Here is an 18,860-nt window from a genome sequence, read left to right on the forward strand (position 1 = left end):
TGCCTTCCCACTGGGAACTGCAAGTATGTTGCAGTGCACTGTCTCCCTAGGGAATCTGGAAAAAGGTAAGAAATATTGGATCTGCTGCAGGAGTGTGTCTGGGACCTTGGTGAGGTCTGTGCAAAACTAACTTGCTGTCTGATCTGTACATATTCTGCCATTGGAATAAGCCTGGACTGGGCAGGATTGCCTCACTTCAAAGCACAATAGTAATTAATGCAATATCATTAAATCAGAATTACAAGAAGAAATTGGATTCCTGCACATTGATAAATAGGATTTTGCTATACTGGCTTGCTAGCTACTGTCATACACAGACTGTCATGCATTCCATATTGAAAGCAGGTGTATTAAATGAAATAACAAGACAACAACAACTTCGTATTAAAGCATAATTTTTTTAACCTCCCTGGGAAAAACCTTGGTCATTTCAGCCTATCAGCTATTTCCTTGGTATTTATTTTTCTCTGTTCATCTTTGAAACTCAGTAAGGAAATAAAATACCAACATAAATAAATGAAGAAGACGGTTTCTCAACACCGATAAGCTAGACAAAAGAAACAGAACACTAGAGAATGTTTACTTATTCATGATATATTCATGAATGCCATACTTTGGAGGGAAAGGGAGATTTTTGTTCATGTTTGACTCTCAAGCGTGTTAATCAGGTTTTATTAAAATGGGGGTGGGGGACAGCTTGAAAAAACTAGAGCAGCTAGATGCAACCAGATTAGAAGTTCATGTGAAATACTAGCGAGTAAGAGGAATTATTTAAAGTTGATATTATATGCAGGGGTTTAGGAAAATATTTTCATAATCTTATTTAAGGGGAGGAGTCTTTGCGAAAGGATGCATGGTTGTGTGGTGGAAGTAGAGAGTTTGTTCTAGGGGGGTTGTTCTGTTCTCTTCCCTGTACTGTAAAAGCATCCTGTGTTAGTTTTAGTAGTTTCGTCTGTGCTGTGATCCTGTCTAATAGGCACCTTCTTAAACATGTGAGAAGGCCCCTTGAAAATAATGAAATTCCTTATGATGAGTTCAGTACATGCATAGGTGTTTTCAAGATTTCAGAGTGTCTCTGCGGTTCAGATCCATACCACCTGTCTCTCTTTCTGTGACTGTTTTGCGTTAGCGTGTAGCACAGGGAGTTCTGGCTCGGGGTTCCTCTGTACTGCCGTGATCCTGGAAGCATCAGGAAAACAGTCCTAAAAGTGAAATCCAGGTATTACACAACAGTTTTCTCATCTGGCTAATTGAGAATTGACAGCAAAGTACGAGAAGATAGAAGGAGGGAAAAACAATCCCCTGTACTGGCAAGGGTATAAATTAAAATGTCAGATCAGTCCTCGTCACATGAAATTTCTCAGAGCTCCATCTTTGCAATATGCTGTGTAACTTCTCTTACCACAGAAGTTTAGGGACTCAGGTTGTGTCGAGCCGTCTTAAAGTCTATGTGTAGCAAAACTACGCCGCACCTTGTAGGATCGGATTCAAGAATACAGTCACTAGAGCCTGTTTGCTGTTTGTATGGTCTGTCTAATGTCATTTCAAGTTATCTGATAGCAGTTCTTAAAATGCTGGCAGTTTCCATGATCTTAGGCAAATGGCTTGGAAGAATTAACATATATATATGGTCAGTGACACAATACAGAGCAATATATGTGTTTTTCATTAAGCGGTTTCTTCATAAATTTTCTTCTATCCCCAGGATTCCTGTGCATTTATTTACATTTTCATTATTCTTTTTTAAACAACATTAGAAAACAAATGTCAGATAACCCTACATTGCAGTTGTCACCCCATTAACAAACAGCCGCACTGGGGGTGGGGGTGCCCTCTCAATGCAACCCTAAAGGACTTCAGATTTTTATGAACTACTTACTCATGGAGGGAAGTGAGCTTATTCTTTAATATAGGACAAGTCTGGTAGCATTTACTTTTACTAGAAATATTTGCTTTTCAAAAACTGTACTAATAAATAAGATAATATAATGCCAAAAGTCCAGCTGTAAGCTCCCAGAGCAGCCGGGGCTAATGCGCTGGTCCTGCTGCTGTGGGTGCCGATGTGGGTGAGAGGTCATTAGTTTCCTTTGCTCTCTCTGCTGTCCCTGGAAGGTGACTTGTGTCAGGAGGGGCTTGAAAGCTCAAGATTAGAGCGGGAGTAGTCATGTCAGCTCCAGCATTTTGTTACTGATTTTCTAAATACCTTATTTCAACTATAGCTCTTTCGCTAGCATGAATTTCTTGCGTCGATGCAAAAAAAAAAAAACCCAAAGTTTGCAAATCAGAGGCTAACCATGCATTTCCTTTGCTCCAGCATCTCTGTGCGGCTCTGCTGTAGTTTTCGTTGTGCGGAAGGAGTGGCTTGAGCTTCACAAACCTAATGCCTCTCTTGCATAAACAGATTTCTTTTCTATTCTCCAAAATATTATATGATAATTATAATAAAGAAATAAATCTGCATTGCAGTGTGATCTCAGTCTAAAACCTCACATCTGAATAGACACAGGTAACTGTGAAGAGACACTTAAAGATCAATATTAACTATTTAATTGTTCATGTAAGACTGGCAAGGTCAGGTACACCGGGAGTTACGAAGGCTGATTTCATACAGAGCCCTGATTGATATCAGTGTCTAAAAAAGGTGTCAATTCCCACTGAAGCTTCTCCCATGACTGGGGCAATCATAAGCGTGTGTACTTTTTCACCTCTTGCCCCAGCGCTAACGTGGATTCTTGCACAGCTAACAAGACAGTGAACTAACTTTTCTACCGGTCAGGGCATGGACAGGATTTTTTCTTTGCCAGAGAACTGTTTTCACGAAACCTGTGCAAACTTAACTGTCTCTGAGAACTGACCTCCCTTGCTGCATTTGGTTGACACTGCCAGTGGTTCTGTTAGTCATTAAGGGAAGGGAAAGAAATACCTGGACAGATAGACACTATGACCACATACCTTTGAGGCCACTGTTTAAAAAAGCCAGGGAAGTAAAAACAGAGGGGAAAAATAGACCTGTCCTGAAAATGGCCTCTCATTTGGCAACGGGCAAGATTGGTGTTTGAAACCATTTTTAAAATGTTGGTTTACCTACTCAAGAAAAAAAAAGAAAAAGAAAAAAGAAAGAAAGCTCCGACAACTCCTTGGTATCTTTGAGCTCCACCAAAGTGCAGACAAGCTCACAAAACCCTCTGAGATAACTACAACCCACCAAAGACTCAATCCACAAAGCATGGCATTTGCAAAACTCCAAGGAGGTTGTGGCCACGTTTGGCGAGTTCAGAGACTATGCATGGACATGACTTGGATATTTCCACCATGTACTGCACGTAGGGCCTCATTTTTGTGATTGACATGGCCAGGAGCGTATTTTGCAGATGGGGTCTGGCAAAGTGTCAGCACCTTTTATTTTCTATTTTTGCTTAGTGTGGACACAGGCGTCAGCCAAGACTGTCTGTTGAAAACAACAGGTTGTTTTGTGCCATCATTTTTCTAGCCTTGCTTTCAGCTGATGTTAGTGGTGAAGGGGTCACTTTAATATCTGAATTCAGAGTCGGAGCCCATGGAATTTCTCAGTGTAGCAGAGGCTCTCACTGTACTGGGGAGGCAGGAGGGTGGTAAGAAGAAGGGAAAACAATGGATCCTCGTTTCAAGTTTTTAATAATTTTTAAACTAGTGTAAAGTACTTCTGAAAAGGGACCTTTGTCTAAAATACTTGGACGTTGCATTTATCATCTTACTCCCTAGGAACATGTTCAATACAAACAAACAAACAAGTAAAGCCCGACAACTTTTGCCATTGTTAGGCACATGGGGAGGCCATTGCTGATTAGAAGCAAAACTACATCCAGGAAATATTTGTTGCCATAGTGACCATATTTAGTTGATTCCTTTTTCTGCTGAACAGATCTGATTTAATTAATTCAGATATTTTTAAATAGCTTCCTGTGGGGCTAAAACTAATGGCTGCAAAGTAAACTTGCAAAGACTTTGGATGTGCAGCTCTGTACGGACAGATGGAGACCCCACTTCAGCGAAGCAGTTAATGTGAGCACGCAGTTTTGAGCATTACATCTCATTCAACAGAATTGTGTGTGTGCTTAAACTCATACATGTGCTGAAATAGTCTGCTGCAGTTGACAGCAGATAGTGAGCATTTCTATTTTAAACTGTGTGGTTTGTTTTGATCTAACTTTCATAAACTCCAGTGGAAATAAGTCCTTAAGCAGTTACACCATTAGTCATACTAGGAGTGGCCAGTTGCTTGCTATGAGCATTACAGAAAATATGGGCATATACACCTTTCATGGTTTCATGTTCCTCTCACTAATCCCCAGCCTGTGAGTCGTTCTCTACAGCCCTTTTCTCCTTATTTTTGTTTATACAAGCGCTAGGGAAGTGATTGAAACACATGCATTTTACAACTGCCTAAAAGGGAATTTTTCTGAAACTGTGCAAATTGAACATGCAGTATGTGTAATCTCCAGTAGTTCAGGTCCCTTCAGTAGGAAATTCTCTTGAAAGCTTCATCATAGTCAGGTGCCAAAAGTCTTGCAGCAGCTCTGCATCATTTGCTTAGAATACGAGTTCCACATCCATTGACTCTGTGCCGTTCCAGGTGTTAATTCTGCCTTGTAAATGCAATCACACAGTTTGGGGGAGAGAGAGGCAAGAGGAAAAGGTTAAAAGATTTACCATTCCTGATGCTTTTCAGAGGTTTTATCCCCTCCAGTAAAACATGGCATATGCAAATGATTCTCTCCACATTTGGCACATCGGGGGCATTAGCGTGTTATCCAGCATCAGGATAGCAAGGAACAGCTGAAACTGAAGGAACAGAAAGGGAAAAGTCCAGAAGCAACTTAAAAATTACAATGATACAAATTGCCATCTGCAAAGACAAATAACTAGAAAACTGGTTAACACCTCTAGCATCATCTTTATCCATACTCCTTTCACATATTTTCAGACTGTAGTTTGTATCAGACATTTGACACCTTTCCTAGCCTTCTGCCTTTTCTAAAATCTGGCTTTTTCATTGCAAATTTGTTTTTGTCTAAGAATCCAGGTGGCTTCTCTACTAAAAAAGTTTTTTTTTTTTTTTTAATGCATTTCAGCTTCCCTGAGGTGTGGTTCTCACTTTCCCCACCCAGAAATTACATGGTCTTTGCCGTTTTCTTAGATTTACGGAGACCCAGACTCCAGGTCCCTCAGACTACATACAAAGAGAAAGGACGAGTGAACTGAAGTTCAGAATTTACTCTTTCACCTGCACTGTGAATCCACAGGAAACAGTCAAGACACCCTGAGATTGTATCTGCAAATGTCCCATGGCAAAATCTATGCCATGGGGCCCCTTATTTCTTTTCACCAAGGCAACACCTGGGAAGTTTGTGGTGCAGAACATCCCTCCTGAAGCTGTGCTCCTGGACAGGAGCAAGGTCTCTTCCTACAACATTTAGTTTGGAGTATCCATCAGCTCTGGAGGCCTGGTGTCTACTTTACCGTTCGTGTTTGTAGGCAGCTTGCCCTCCATTTTACCCTGCTAAAGTATTCTGGGGCAGGCTGCAATGGTCCTCTTCCATGGAGGGGCTTTTCAGGGAGGAACAGCAGTCTGCCCAGAGCTGGGGTGAAGGCTAGACAAGGAGGGGTGCCAAAGCTGTCTCTGTGCCGTTCTCTCTCCTGTCTCATAGGAATAGAGGCAACAGTCTCTCCCACAGCAGGAGCCTTTCTGGGATAATTATTTGATAATTGTGAACTTTTCTGTTCTGCAGTCCTCACTAGTTTTCTTTCAGTACGGTTGCATTGAACTTAGTGGGAGAGTGTTCAAATAAATAAGACGTGTCTCAGTTTTTAACCCAGTAAGTTCATGTCGTAGAGCAGTGATGTCATGACAACCAGATGCTTTTGTTCTCAGTGCGGTATTTATCAGAGATTTGGAACTTTTACACCCCGAAACAATGCCATTAGTGGGGAAAGGAAAAGTCCTCTTCTACACACCTCATCACACTCTGGGTGAGGAGGGCCTGAAGCTGAAACAGGCAAAATCAAATGAAGGAGGCAGGGACAGGCATTCCTCTGCCTTGGCAAAGCCAGAAAAGGACATGCTGGAGAACCCCTCAGAGGAGGACCCAGACAATCCCAGAAGGATTAAGCTGTGATATACTGTACACGGTAACGAGAGCTGAACCTGGCAACACGCAGCCCCACCAGCGCTCTGTGTGCAAGAGGCTGTTGTCCATCAGCTCCAGCGTGACCCTGTGCAGGCTGTTATGACAGCTGTTGGAAACTGTTATGTCAGTGTACCCTTTCGGTCTCTTCAGGAATAGAAGATGCTGTGCTCTTTTGGATTTTTTAATGCCCTGCTTAGTCTGCATCACAAGTTAGTGAGACACTGATAATTTTAACTGTGTACGGCACAGGCCTATTTGTTTATATTGCTGGGATGTGCTCTTTGTTTCTGGCAAACACTTCCAGAGGAAGCCTAATGCAGAAAGTGGCTGGAATAACTTCACTTTCCTTACACCTTTATCTTCTCTCCTTCTTCTACGTTATCACTGTATTCTTTAAAAGAAACTTCTCTGTCTGAAGTTTCCTTTTGGCACTGTGTTATTTCTTTTCCAGTAATTTTGTAAGGGACAGTGTCGGTTTGGGTTTTACCTTCATAACAAGTGCACTATAATTTTTTTCTGCTCTTAAACTTGCACAAATCCACTGTAATGCAATTTTACAATTGCATTCCCTGCTTTTCTACCCCTGCTGCTGTTTGATTTTCAGAGAGAAAGGGAGAAGCTAAATATTTACACAAGGGAAACTGCATTTACATAATAAATAAATAGAAAAAGGAGAGAAATAATCCCCCCTTCTGCTCTTTAAGTTTCAGTAACACTGCATGTAGGCTGTTTCAAAGAGAAGTGTGCCTCCTACCCTCATCCCAGCTTCGGCAGACATCCCTTTAACTGCTCATACTCCTTTTTAACTCCTTTGCATAAAAGAAAAACTCCCATTGTGTCTCAGAAATTCAATATGATATGGAAACCAGATAGGTTGTTTGTTTTTTTTTAAAAAAGAAATGTCTCCTGCCCAACTTTAGTATGGCAAGGAAATTTGATTATCACTTGTTGACAGGCATGCAGGTCATGTCAAGTGTTTCTGACATGTCTATTTTAAGTTAAGCTAGAATTTGTGTTTTGATTGTGACAGAGTAAAAATACTTGGATGATAGTCTTTGCCAGTGAATGAAAATTGGAATATGCAAGTTACGGTCAGACAGACTTCTGTTAGGGAGATGAGGCTTTGATTGGGTCACTGCCCAGATGTCCTAATTTAAAAAAAAAAGGAAACAAAACCCCCATACCACCCTCCCTCCTGTTACTTTGAAAGAGAAAAACACGATCACAGCAACACAGGAAAAATAACATGAAGTTACTTGCGAAAGACAACTGGAGATTTTCCTCTTGCCCATTTTAGTCAAGTGATAAAGTACCCGTCTCCTTCTGCTTAACCGTCTGTTTTATTCCACAAGCCTGCATTTCTGCAGCATGGCAAGATGTTTTAAGTGTTAAATACCCTGCAGGTCCTAGCTCCTTTGGCTCACAGCAGTAACTAACCCAATCAGAGTCAACAGCTGAGACCCAGAACAAAGCTGGTGTGTGGTCAGGAGCAGGGCTCCTAGCTGGCTTGCCAGCATGCTGAAATCACTTGGCCCCCTTCATGCCTTCGGGAGTTGGCAGCAGCAGCGTCACCGCACAGCCCTCTGCAGCCCCCAGCAGCTGGCTGAAGCAAGCTGAAGTACTCTACATCTGTAGGTCTGAAACTAGGGGTTGTGTCTCTGTGTGGGGTCTGTAACGTTAGGAGCAAAGTAGAGAGCCCAGTCAGAGGCCATATATCTGTGCCAGTATTTGGGGTCAAGGGCTCACCAGAAATGAAGTCCCAGTTTGCAATGGGGTCATGACCAGAAAACGTTTGAAGATGGTTAACAAGGGCACTAGGTTTGAGAGTAGTCCTCAGCAGAACAAACTTTAAGTGTTGCTTTCCAAGCAGTTCTCATGTGAAGTCTGGAAGCAAGGACTGTGTTGGTCAGTATTCAGCTCACTCCTCTTGGAAGCAGACTGGTTCTTGGAAGAAAAAAATTGTCAGAGGATGTGAATGTTTCTGAAGAGAGGGATGCTGAAATTTTGCTGGATTCAGTGTCTGTTTGGTCTTTATCCAGCTCCGAGCTCAAAGGCAACACTTGCGATAATACATTTTCTTCACCATAGAGACAAATGCACCTCCTGAGGGAAAAACAGTTGCTTTGACATTTCAGGCTGGGAAACCTGTCCTTGACACATGCACAGGCCCTGATACATGGTGTCTTGGCTTTGCATAGTTACGGCTGTCTGGGAGGCTGGCACCATCCCTGTTCAAAGGCAGTGGCATGCCAGCACCACAGTAGTGAGGTCCCCAGCGGAGATATTTGCAGTGGGAAGGCAGCAGAGCACGGCAAATACCATCTCTGTCATAGGAGATGATGTTCTCTGCATTAGCCATGGCGTTGTGCACTCACTCACACGTGGTATTTATGTTAGCAAAAACCCCGATGGGACAGGGAGAAAAAGAAACAGAGCTTATGTTATGTTGTGGCTGCCAGCAGTTGCAAACTGCATCGTGGCAGGAAGCTGAGTGTAAGAATCAACTGTGTTTTCAGACTTCTTCTAGGAGCTGCAGTCTTGATTTGCAGAGCTGCCAAAGACCTGCAGTGCTCCTACTTTCAGCTGGATGGGGGAGTTGCCATTCTGGAAATCTGTCCAAGGGATTTAAAATCAAGCCCCTGGTTAGTAACAGTACTGTACGACTAAATATTGGTGCCCAAAGGACTAGATAGCAAAAAGCACAGAAAAAGTGACTGGGCAGAGTCATGTACTGGAACATGAATCATTAATACGAGTGATAAGGTGAAGCACAAATAAGGGAACATTCCTATTCTACAGTATTACTACTGTGGTTCTGCATCCATAGTCACCGTTTCATAACACTGGCTGGCCAAGACCATGTCGAAACTCAACCTTAATAAATGTACTCTTGGCTCAGTGAAGGTGATGAGGCTCTGATAGTTACGGAGAATTCAATACAACCAGCTTTACTGCCTGTTTGTGCTTCTTCACCATTATAATTCTCCTTCAGCAAAATAAGTGCTTACTGACTAGCTGAGAGGTTATAGGCCCATAAAACCAGAGGACACTAAGAGCTGATCTGTACATGTGACAGTAAGATGAGCAATCACATCCAAACACAAACTATGCCATTAGTATTACTTACTTTTAAAGCGCCATTATCCCTGCATTGTTCTCTCTCATTAACAATTAGTCATTCAGGCCCTTGAGAACTTTAATACAATAATCCCTACAAGCTCATCAAGCAAATCTCACATAGTTGCAATGTTGCATACAAGATTTATAAGACGGAACTGGCTGGATGTGAATGTGGGAGTAATGGTCCATAAGCAAATGTGACATAAAAAGAAGTCAGCTGGGAAAGCAGCCTACTGAACTCAGAAAGCCTAGCTGTAGTGGGAGATGATATTATTTCAAAACGGCTTTCATCTTTTGGGGTGGAAGGGAGTCATTTTGTCATAGGGAGAAGAAGCAACTGCATAATGTCCATGGCATTTACATACTGGTCAATGAAAATCAGTCCCTGGTTTTGAAATCAGGTAGCTGTATGCATTTTCCATTTGAATGCTATATTAGGAGAGCCTGTGCTCCACCATTTCCTCCCCCTTCTTTCCCTTCTCCTTTTCAGCAAAAAGAGACCAACCTTTTCACCAACAAAGAGAAAATAGATTGAAAGCTCTTGCATCCAGACTCTTTCAAGCAAAGCTTGAGAGAGACTTTGGCACATCATGTCTCTAACATTATGTTCACTGCCCTTAGAAAGCAATAACCAAATACATTCTGCTGGCAGTTAGCAAGTGCAGTGATTTCAACACAGATGAGAGAAGAGAGGACAAAGAAAGAATATGCTTAGAGCATCCCTTTCACTATGAACCTATGGGCCAGCTGGAGTGTTTACAAAGCTCTAAGGCCAGCCAGCAGGGAGTTGCAATAATCTAATTTTAATTATGTGACAAAAGCATGAAGAATCATTTCAAGGGCTAACAGAGGAAAATGGTTGCAGCCTGCCAATATTCCTTAGATGGTAAAAGAAGACAAGTGAACTCACAGAATTTAGTTGTTTCTCAAAAGACTAAATGGGACAGCCTGTTGTTGTTAGAGAACAAATTGGTTGCCAGAAAAAGGCTTTAGATGTTAAAGAAAGTTCCCAAGAGGAATCTAGGGAGAACAGCAATACCTATGCTCCTCTTAAATAAAAGATAGACTCCACCAGCGAGAAAACAAAGTCCCATAATCATATTAAACTGGCTAATATGAAATGCAGAGTATACAAATTGCTAGGTATAAATTGACAGACCTTCAGTTTGAGTTCTCCAGCATCACAGCCTTCTGGCAGAATCACAGTAATAAAACAGCTGTTTTGCTGTCCCAAAGCAAAGCACAGTTAATAAAAGGAAAGAAGAGGGAAGGGAAGGAGAGGGAAAGGGAAGGAAAGGGAAGGAGAGGGAAGGAGAGGGAAAGGGAAGGGAAGGGAAAGGAAGGAGAGGGAAAGGGAAGGGAAGGGAAGGAGAGGGAAAGGGAAGGGAAGGGAAGGGGGAAGGGAAGGGAAGGGAAGGGAAGGGAAGGGAAGGGAAGGGAAGGGAAGGGAAGGAGAGGGAAAGGGAAGGGAAGGGAAGGAGAGGGAAGGGAAGGGAGGGGAGGGGAAGGGAAGGGAAGGGAAGGGGAAGGGAAGGGAAGGGAAGGGAAGGGAAGGGAAGGGAAGGGAAGGGAAGGGAAGGGAAGGGAAGGGAAGGGAAGGGAAGGGAAGGGAAGGAGAGGGAAGGAGAGGGAAGGGAAGGAAAGGGGGAAGGGAAGGGAAGGGGAGGGAAGGAGAGGGAAAGGGAAGGGAAGGGAGAGGGAAAGGGAAGGGAAGGGAAGGAGAGGGAAAGGGAAGGGAAGGAGAGGGAAAGGGAAGGGAAGGGAAGGGAAGGGAAGGGAAGGGAAGGGAAGGGAAGGGAGAGGGAAGGGAAGGGAAGGGAAGGGGGAAGGGAAGGGAAGGGGAGGGAAGGAGAGGGGAAGGGAAGGGAAGGAGAGGGGAAGGGAAGGGGAAGGGAAGGGGAAGGGGAAGGGAAGGGGAAGGGAAGGGAAGGGAAGGGAAGGGAAGGGAAGGGAAGGGAAGGGAAGGGAAGGGAAGGGAAGGGAAGGGAAGGGAAGGGAAGGGAAGGGAAGGGAAGGGGCAAAGCTCAAATCCTCCTGCTTTGCACACATTCCAGACCTTTGGCAGAAAAAGAGCATTGTCTCCTGACAATAACAGAGCAGAGCTCATAGCAATGAGCCAAATCATTTTGACTCCACTGAGTAGAGGGCCATAGTGAAAACATGGGGAAATGAGTTACATTTCATGCTACCAGAAAATGAATCCATAGGTTCTTATTTTAGGATTTTCTTCTTCTTTCTGGATGCACTAAATCCAAACTTTTAATACAAGATTATCCTTAATTTTATTTTTCAGTAATACTTTATACTATCATGGCTCTCTTTAATCTGCTGTTGCACGGGGATTTCGTCTTTGGTTTTATTATTGCTTGAGACATCTAGTAGTGAACAAAATTTCAGTCTTTTGCAAAGGCATTATTGGAAATACTGCATTTTCAAGCAATTCACATTCAATCATTTAACAGTCACTGGGGCTTCATGGGAACTTTCACATAATGGCATAGATTGTTTCAGAGCTTGGTGATGCGCTTGAGCTATTCTCCTTGCCACAGCATCACTTTGATGACAATGCTACATAGGATGCCAAGAAGTGCAGGTAGTCTGGTTTTGCTTCTACTCTTCAGTATTCCATTAAGTGAAATAACACACTGCTAAATAAGTGCATGGCTTTCAAGTTCAAGAAATGTTAACCTTGTTCTCCATATATAAAATCTTTAGTTAAAGTACCTTATCATAATTCAGAGCAATTGACATTTGAAATAGGAGCACACAACAATGATATGTGTATGTTAAGCAAATGCATACTATGGTGTGTGTAGTCACTGTTTTAGCATAGTCCTGTTTACATGTGGGTCTGCAATTTTGCAGAGAGTGTATCATGGAAATAGGATTTGTCTCCTGTATAGCCAATGGAAAAGCATGTGAAAGTGGTGTAATATTTGTTGTGCATGTCCTCAAAATGAGTGTAGTTCTCTCCATGGAATCAATTAGGTCTCTCTGTAGAGTGACTTTTTAATGAAAGCCTCTACACAAGTACAAATTATTATTAGTAAGGTATTATACAAATCATTATTAATAAAGTAACAAGCTTAAAACTTTTCTCTGCTAACATCCTATACTCCTCTCTTCTTTAGAATGGTCTCAGTGATAATCATTACTAAATTGAACCTCAGAGTAATTATTCTTAACAATACTGCCAGCGGATATTGCCATCTGCAAATTACTTTTCCCCATTATGTGACAGTGATGTTCTTGTTCTTGATCAACATTGTCATTCAGATTTGCATAACTTGAGGTCTTTTTCTGTGAATTTAGCCATTCTTGCATAGGATTTTCTTCCAACACCAAGTGCTTTTGGCTCAGGTTTGTAGTGCTTTTTGCATTTCTCTGGAGTAGGATTTAAGGTGCGATGTTAGCATTCCTTTGCTTATTTTCAACTTTCCCTGGCCCAGGTTTTAACACAGACATCTTGCATACACTTTGAAAATATGTCTGCTGTCACATGTTAACATGTACTGCCATCACACCTTGAATCAGGGCCAGCTTCAGGCACAGATAAAGAAGGCAATCTCCTGTGTCCAGTAGTCTGTCCTCCTCAGGGACTGCCTATGGTACCGGTGCTGGAGGAGGTGAGAATGAGCTATTTGACCACTATATGCTGCCTGAGCATCAATTCTTGTTACCGGTGACTGAAAGGGTCAGAGCAAGAAGGGGAACAAGGTGAACGAAGCAGTAATTACTGTTGTGAGGGCTGGGAATGGTTCTTCCTTGCAGCCAAAGTCACTGATCCGTCTCTCGAGAGATGCTAATGGGGCTATTGAGAGATGTAGCATGATGCTACATTGGGTCTTAAAATGTAAAATAAATTGTTTTTGCAGCTAGACAACAACCATTAGCCTGCTGGTGCTTGAATTTAGCTAACTAACAGTTTTACATGAGTAAATGAAACTTTTTTTGAGTCCTTCTAACCAAGCTGTAAGCTGTTCCTGCGTCTTTGGAGCATCTGGTAGGCGTAAAGTCAGACTGATGAATTCTGCGCAAATCATTGGACAAATTTAGGAAGCACGTTAGAAAAGGGGAGAGTGGGGAAAAAAATTAAGAGAAGTATTTGGGGGCACCATCAACTTTCTGATAATATGTATGTTTGTATAAGATGTTTATGCTTACCGGCTGACACGAATAATTCTTCAAATAGTTCTCAGGTAATTGTTTTATACTCTAGTGTTGTTTTCTTAGTAATTTGGTGAGGGACATCTGCAGTTTCTGGAAAACTGCAGCCATTTGCCATGAAATTGGCAAACTGGGGTAGATTTTGATAAATAGTCCAGAGGCCTTAGACCAAGTGTCATTTTTGAAGCAATCCAGTTTAACTTTTCATTTTAAAAGTGACCCTCTTTCATTTTTACGATGAGGTTTAAAATGTAGGGTCTTGAAGCTAGATTGAATAACTCCATATCCAACCCACAGGATTTTTTTTCATTTATTCGATGCAGTGCCTGAAGTGAAAAGTCCATTATTCAATCAGCTCCAAAGGGTGTGAGTTTCAGAAGCCAGAACAGGGAACTGAGACGGGAGAGCAGGGCAGAGTGGAGGGAGTGATAAGCTCAGCATTAGCTGTCGGTTGACATTACAAAGCTTGTTTTTGTCAAGGGAAGAGGTGGAAATATCCTCTCTCCTTTTCTATTTTTTGTTCTTTAAAGAAAGCTGAAGTTCACAATGGCATTCCCAAATGCTTAAAAGCTATATATGTCAGCGCCCCCCTCTCCCTCCAAGTTACCTTAAGAATCATGAGGCTGTTTTCTAACAATATGCTTTTTCCTCTCCAACAAGATAACTTTTTCTCCAACTGGGGAAAATGTCTGGAACCCAAAACAGATCCCTTAAGAAAACTTCTCCCCCTCCGTATACATTTTGAGTTTTCTACAGTCAGGAATGCTTTACATTGAAAATCTTCAAACACCAAGGAAGCCCAGAGTCTTTGTGGACTGCCAGGTATGACAAAGCTGTGATATTTGTGTAAGGCAGACAAGGTGCAATGCACTATCCATAGTTAAATAAAAAGGTCTTCTTTTGGTTTATGTTGACTGAAGCCCTCAGCGGTCTAATGACTAGTGGGATACTGTGGAATTACAAATCATTAGTGAAAATCTTCAAAGAGAGTATATATTGGTTAAAACTGTTAGACCAAGAAGTATGTACAAACAGCTAAGAATATATATAAGAATGTGGCCACCAGTTAATCAGCATTAATTGTACTGAATCCAAAATGTCACGTAATATAGCCTAATGTTTCAGTCCTACACAAGGCACACCTGCATCTTTACAAAGTACTGAGCTGACAGCTCAGATTCCAAGTGGGCTATCTGGTAACTTTGTGGATTGAATATAAGCAGGGAAAGAGCCCAGAAGTTTGCCCGCTGCTCCATCTAGTGCTTGTGTTCAGTATCCTGTAGGATCATGAAGTATCTTTTTCTTCTGAACGCTGATATCCTAGGAGAGACATGGATATGCCAAGGAGCAGCTTAACTGCTGGAGAGCACTTGTAGTCCTAGCTCATGAGGGCTATCCACTAGGAAGTCTTTTCTTTTACTGGCCTCTCGTTTTTTGCCTGTCAACCTGCTGTAGTGAGCAAGTGTTCCCAAATAATAGCTGAACTGCCTTTGCAAAGGGGTTATCTTCCAGGAGCTCTTACGGGAAAAGGAATAGGTAAAGCATGAGACTTATCGATCGCTAGATATTACTGTTGTGATAAAAATACAGTATTTATGTCAAGCAGACTGGGTTCAGTTTAATGGATTTTGTATTTAATATGACTGTTTATTAACTAAAATAGCTCATTTCCACCAGGTAAGTACCAAATCATGGGATAATTAAGTATTTTGGCAGTGTACTCAAAGGCACATAATATAGAGGAAGATGGACTATTACACTGGTCAGAAAGGTGAGGAAAACATTGTTTCAGACAGACTGTGTCCACTCTAGTCATTTAAACAGTGTCAAGGAAGGTTTCTGAATATAAACTAAATTTTCATAAGTTCAATTGTCAGAACAGTCTCTGGCAGTTGTTACATTGGCCAGCTAGCACTTTCCCAGGCAGCTCCCAGGCACAATTCAGAAGATACTCTGGATCAAAGAGCATTTAATAGCATGGATGTTGGTGTTCCATACCACTTGACCCCAGGCATGTTTAATTTCCCAGTGTAGAGGAAGTCACAGTGTAACGCAGTGTGTCACTGAGAATTTTGATCCCTTGTAGTCCTAGCCTGAGAGCTTTGGCTCTGCAACTGTAATAGCTATTACAACTGTAATAGCTCACATTTCTAGCTCTAGGCATCTAGGGATAACAGGAAAGGTAATGGCTCTCACAGCTAGGGGAGAGTACAGCTTCAGAAGGAGGTTTTTAGTGTCTAGCAGGACTTTCTACAGTTGGCAGCTTTCTGCAGCTGGATCTTACTCATTTAATTTTTAAGTATACCTCTAGTCTAAGCAGCTCTCAGAGATGCCATTGCCAATAATCATCAACTTCCATATCACTAGCTGGCTTTAGTATCTTGCAGAATATAAATAGGCTCAAAATAATGGAAGCAGTCATATCAGCATACTCTAGTAGCCAGGCACTACATATTGCCATGGCACACTAAATACTCTCATGTGGAGGAAAGAAAATTTTCCCTATGCTGTCTTTGTACATCTTTTTCTGAATTTGTTTATGTTTACCTTACTCATTGTCTTTCTCCCACTTTCCTCTCCTCCAAGACAAAACAATTCTTATGCTAAAACTGCCAGAGAGGAAGAATGGATCTAGCATCTGCCAGAGATGTTCAAATATTAAAAATAAGAGATGGCCTGTTAAACACAAAACCCAGAAGGAACAAGAGAAAACAGAGCATCAGTGGAGTGGGAAAGTGCTGGTAGAGGGCAAGTTCATTCTGCTATTTATATATCAGTCAGGTCTTTATTTCAGAACAAATCACTCCACAGAATAAAATCCCAGGCAGAAGGGTTAATGGAGTAGCTGTGAGCGAAGGCACGCAGGGGTCAAACACCATGGGTAGCATATTCTAACTCTGCTCTGTCCTCACTCTCCCCGAGATAGCATCTATCAGCTGGAAACACATCTCCAGAGCTGGCTGCTTCATGGTAAGGAGAGGCTGTGACCAGAGCTTATGTATGATATCTTGGTATCTTGGCAGGAGAGCCCTGTTAATATCCCTGGCAAGATCTCTTTATCCTGTACCTTCCTAATCTGCAAGACGACAGGAAAAGAGAGGGAATTCACTGTGCTAAATTGAGTCCCTGCTGTGTGTGATTGGTACTGGTTTACTTTGTAAAAGTTGCCTCTTTGTTTTTATCAAATGCTTCGTGGTTTGTTTGGTGTTTTTTTTCAAAAAGAGGAGGGAAACATTTTTGTTATTCCCATTCTGGGAAGGGTTGCACAGCAGAGACTTTTCTATCCTAAAGCATCCCCGTATCCAGCCCTTCCTCCTCATTAGTCCTGCCCTCTCCTTATGCCCTCTGCCCCCAAACTTTCCCTTGTGCATTAAGATCTGGGAGTCTTCTGCCAATTGGGATTTCTTCAGTAGTTGCTTATATAATCACTGAAGTCTCTTTGCAGTACTTGCTGATCCTGTGCTGGGAAGAGAAATGATGGTTTCTCTTGATGTGCTGCCTGAAATAAGAACTTACTGGCTCCTCAAAGGAAATCAGCACTTCTGACAGCAATTGAAAAGCAGCCGAGTTGTTTTATGTAAATGTAAAATTAATGTAGAAAAACAAAGGGAGGTGGAAGGACCCTCATTCAGTTTTTTGATCTAAGATCCCTCTGTACCCTTAGTACTACACTCAGTAATTAAATGTAATGTTCTGTATATATAGGAGGTCAGATGACATTATTTACTGGCCCTTCCTGGCATTAAGCTTCCTGAACTCATGCCAAAGCATCACGTGTAGCACAATTGTACCCCCACCATTTAGTAATTTGACTTGGTCTGAGGTACATTGACAGAGGCAGGCAGCTAAAGCAAAGCTTAAATAAAGCTCCAAGGACTGAATTTAGTTTCATCATTCCAGATAATACTAAAACTGTGCAGAGAGCAAGTTAGGAAACAATGCAGCTTCAAAAGAGAGAGCTCCCGAGAGCTGCTGCAGCACACTGGCTCAGCGCTACAGGCTGTTTATAAAATAGAGACTTACGCAAGATATAACCATTTGGATGTCGAGTTCAAACACCTCAAAACTGGAGAGATCTCAGTTCCTGCCAGCTGCTCCTGTCTATTGACTGTTAGGGGCTTATTTGAGAATGCTCCTCTTGGTTTAGGTGTGTATTTCGTTTCTCCCTGGAGATGTAGGGCATAGTGGTCAACTGCGTCTTGCTTTTTTTGAGAAAGCTGTTTGTCCCAGATGTTCACACATCGCCTTGAAATGGGAGAATTTTGGTGGTCCAGCAGAAAGGACCGATATTTTAAATGGAACATTCTTCTTTGGAGTATAGAGAACTGCAGTGCAGCAAGGACAGGATACAGACTAGTGACTCCCCTGCCTGCTGGAGAGAAGGCGAACTGGGTCAGAAAGAAGAACAACGTCAGAGGAACAGATGAACAAAATGAGGAAGGCAAGAGAAAGATACAAAATCAGATGTGAGGGGAGAAGAATCACACACTTACGATGGGAGCAACTCTGACCATGTCACACAGGGAGCTCCAGCAGCACTCTTACCTGCCCAAGAACGAGCTCAACAGACAAACACGGGTGTCAGCCTCAGGCAAAGGGACCTGACCCTGCGCACTCGCGCCAGCACAAGATCCGTGCTCCTGCTTTTCCTTCAGATGCAGACCCCCATCAGAGCAAAACCTGGCCCTGATCCGTTGATTATTTTGAATATTTCTTTCCCTTCCTTTGAACTCTTCACCTCACCATCACATGGAGCACTGTCCTTTAACAGAAGTGTTTTGTATAGGAAAAAGCTGGTGGGGAGATGGCTGGTATTGCTTCACATGGTAGACTTGTCTCTGTAGTAAGAGAAGCAGCAAACTGATAGTCCACGCATAATTTTACTTCCCTTTAACTTGTCTTTTTGTATTCTTGGAACCCTATTTTTTCCCTTTTTCTTCCTAGTGACAGCATGAACGAATAGTTATTCACGTTTTTCTTTTAGCTAAGTATCTTAGGAAACTGTGACTGAAAGGGACGGTAGCATAAATACTGTGTACACGGTATATTCTCCCTTCCTGTTCAAAAACTCGTGGAAAAAAATGAGCAGCAATAAATACCTAACCTCTCCACCGGCAGTGTCAGAGCAGGCGGTCAGGAGCCCGCGGGCGGACCCCGGGAGCCTGGAGCGGCTGGTCCGCCCCCCCGCAGCCGGACCAGCCGCGCTGGCCACCGGCTCCCCGGGCTCTCCTTTCCCGCCGGGCGAAGCGGCTCTTCCCTCCGCCCTGTGCTGCGGCTGAACTGCCGCCCAGAAGAGGCGGGGAGGAAGGGAGGGAAGGAGGAGAAGGCCGGAGGAGGGAAGCGGTGCCGGCGCCGGGAGTTTCGGGGGGAGTTTGGCGGGGCAGGGTGACACCTGCTGGGGGCGGA

The 18,860-nt window shown here is 42.7% G+C and overlaps 1 protein-coding gene across 1 annotated transcript in view; it reads left to right on the forward strand.

Annotated features, from left to right (window-relative positions):
- ATXN1 (ataxin 1) overlaps positions 1–18,860 on the forward strand; it is a 379,215-nt gene that overhangs the window by 9,105 nt on the left and 351,250 nt on the right. The window lies entirely within an intron of this gene.

Source organism: Calonectris borealis, chromosome 2, assembly GCF_964195595.1.
Source record: "Calonectris borealis chromosome 2, bCalBor7.hap1.2, whole genome shotgun sequence".
Taxonomy (NCBI): domain Eukaryota; kingdom Metazoa; phylum Chordata; class Aves; order Procellariiformes; family Procellariidae; genus Calonectris; species Calonectris borealis.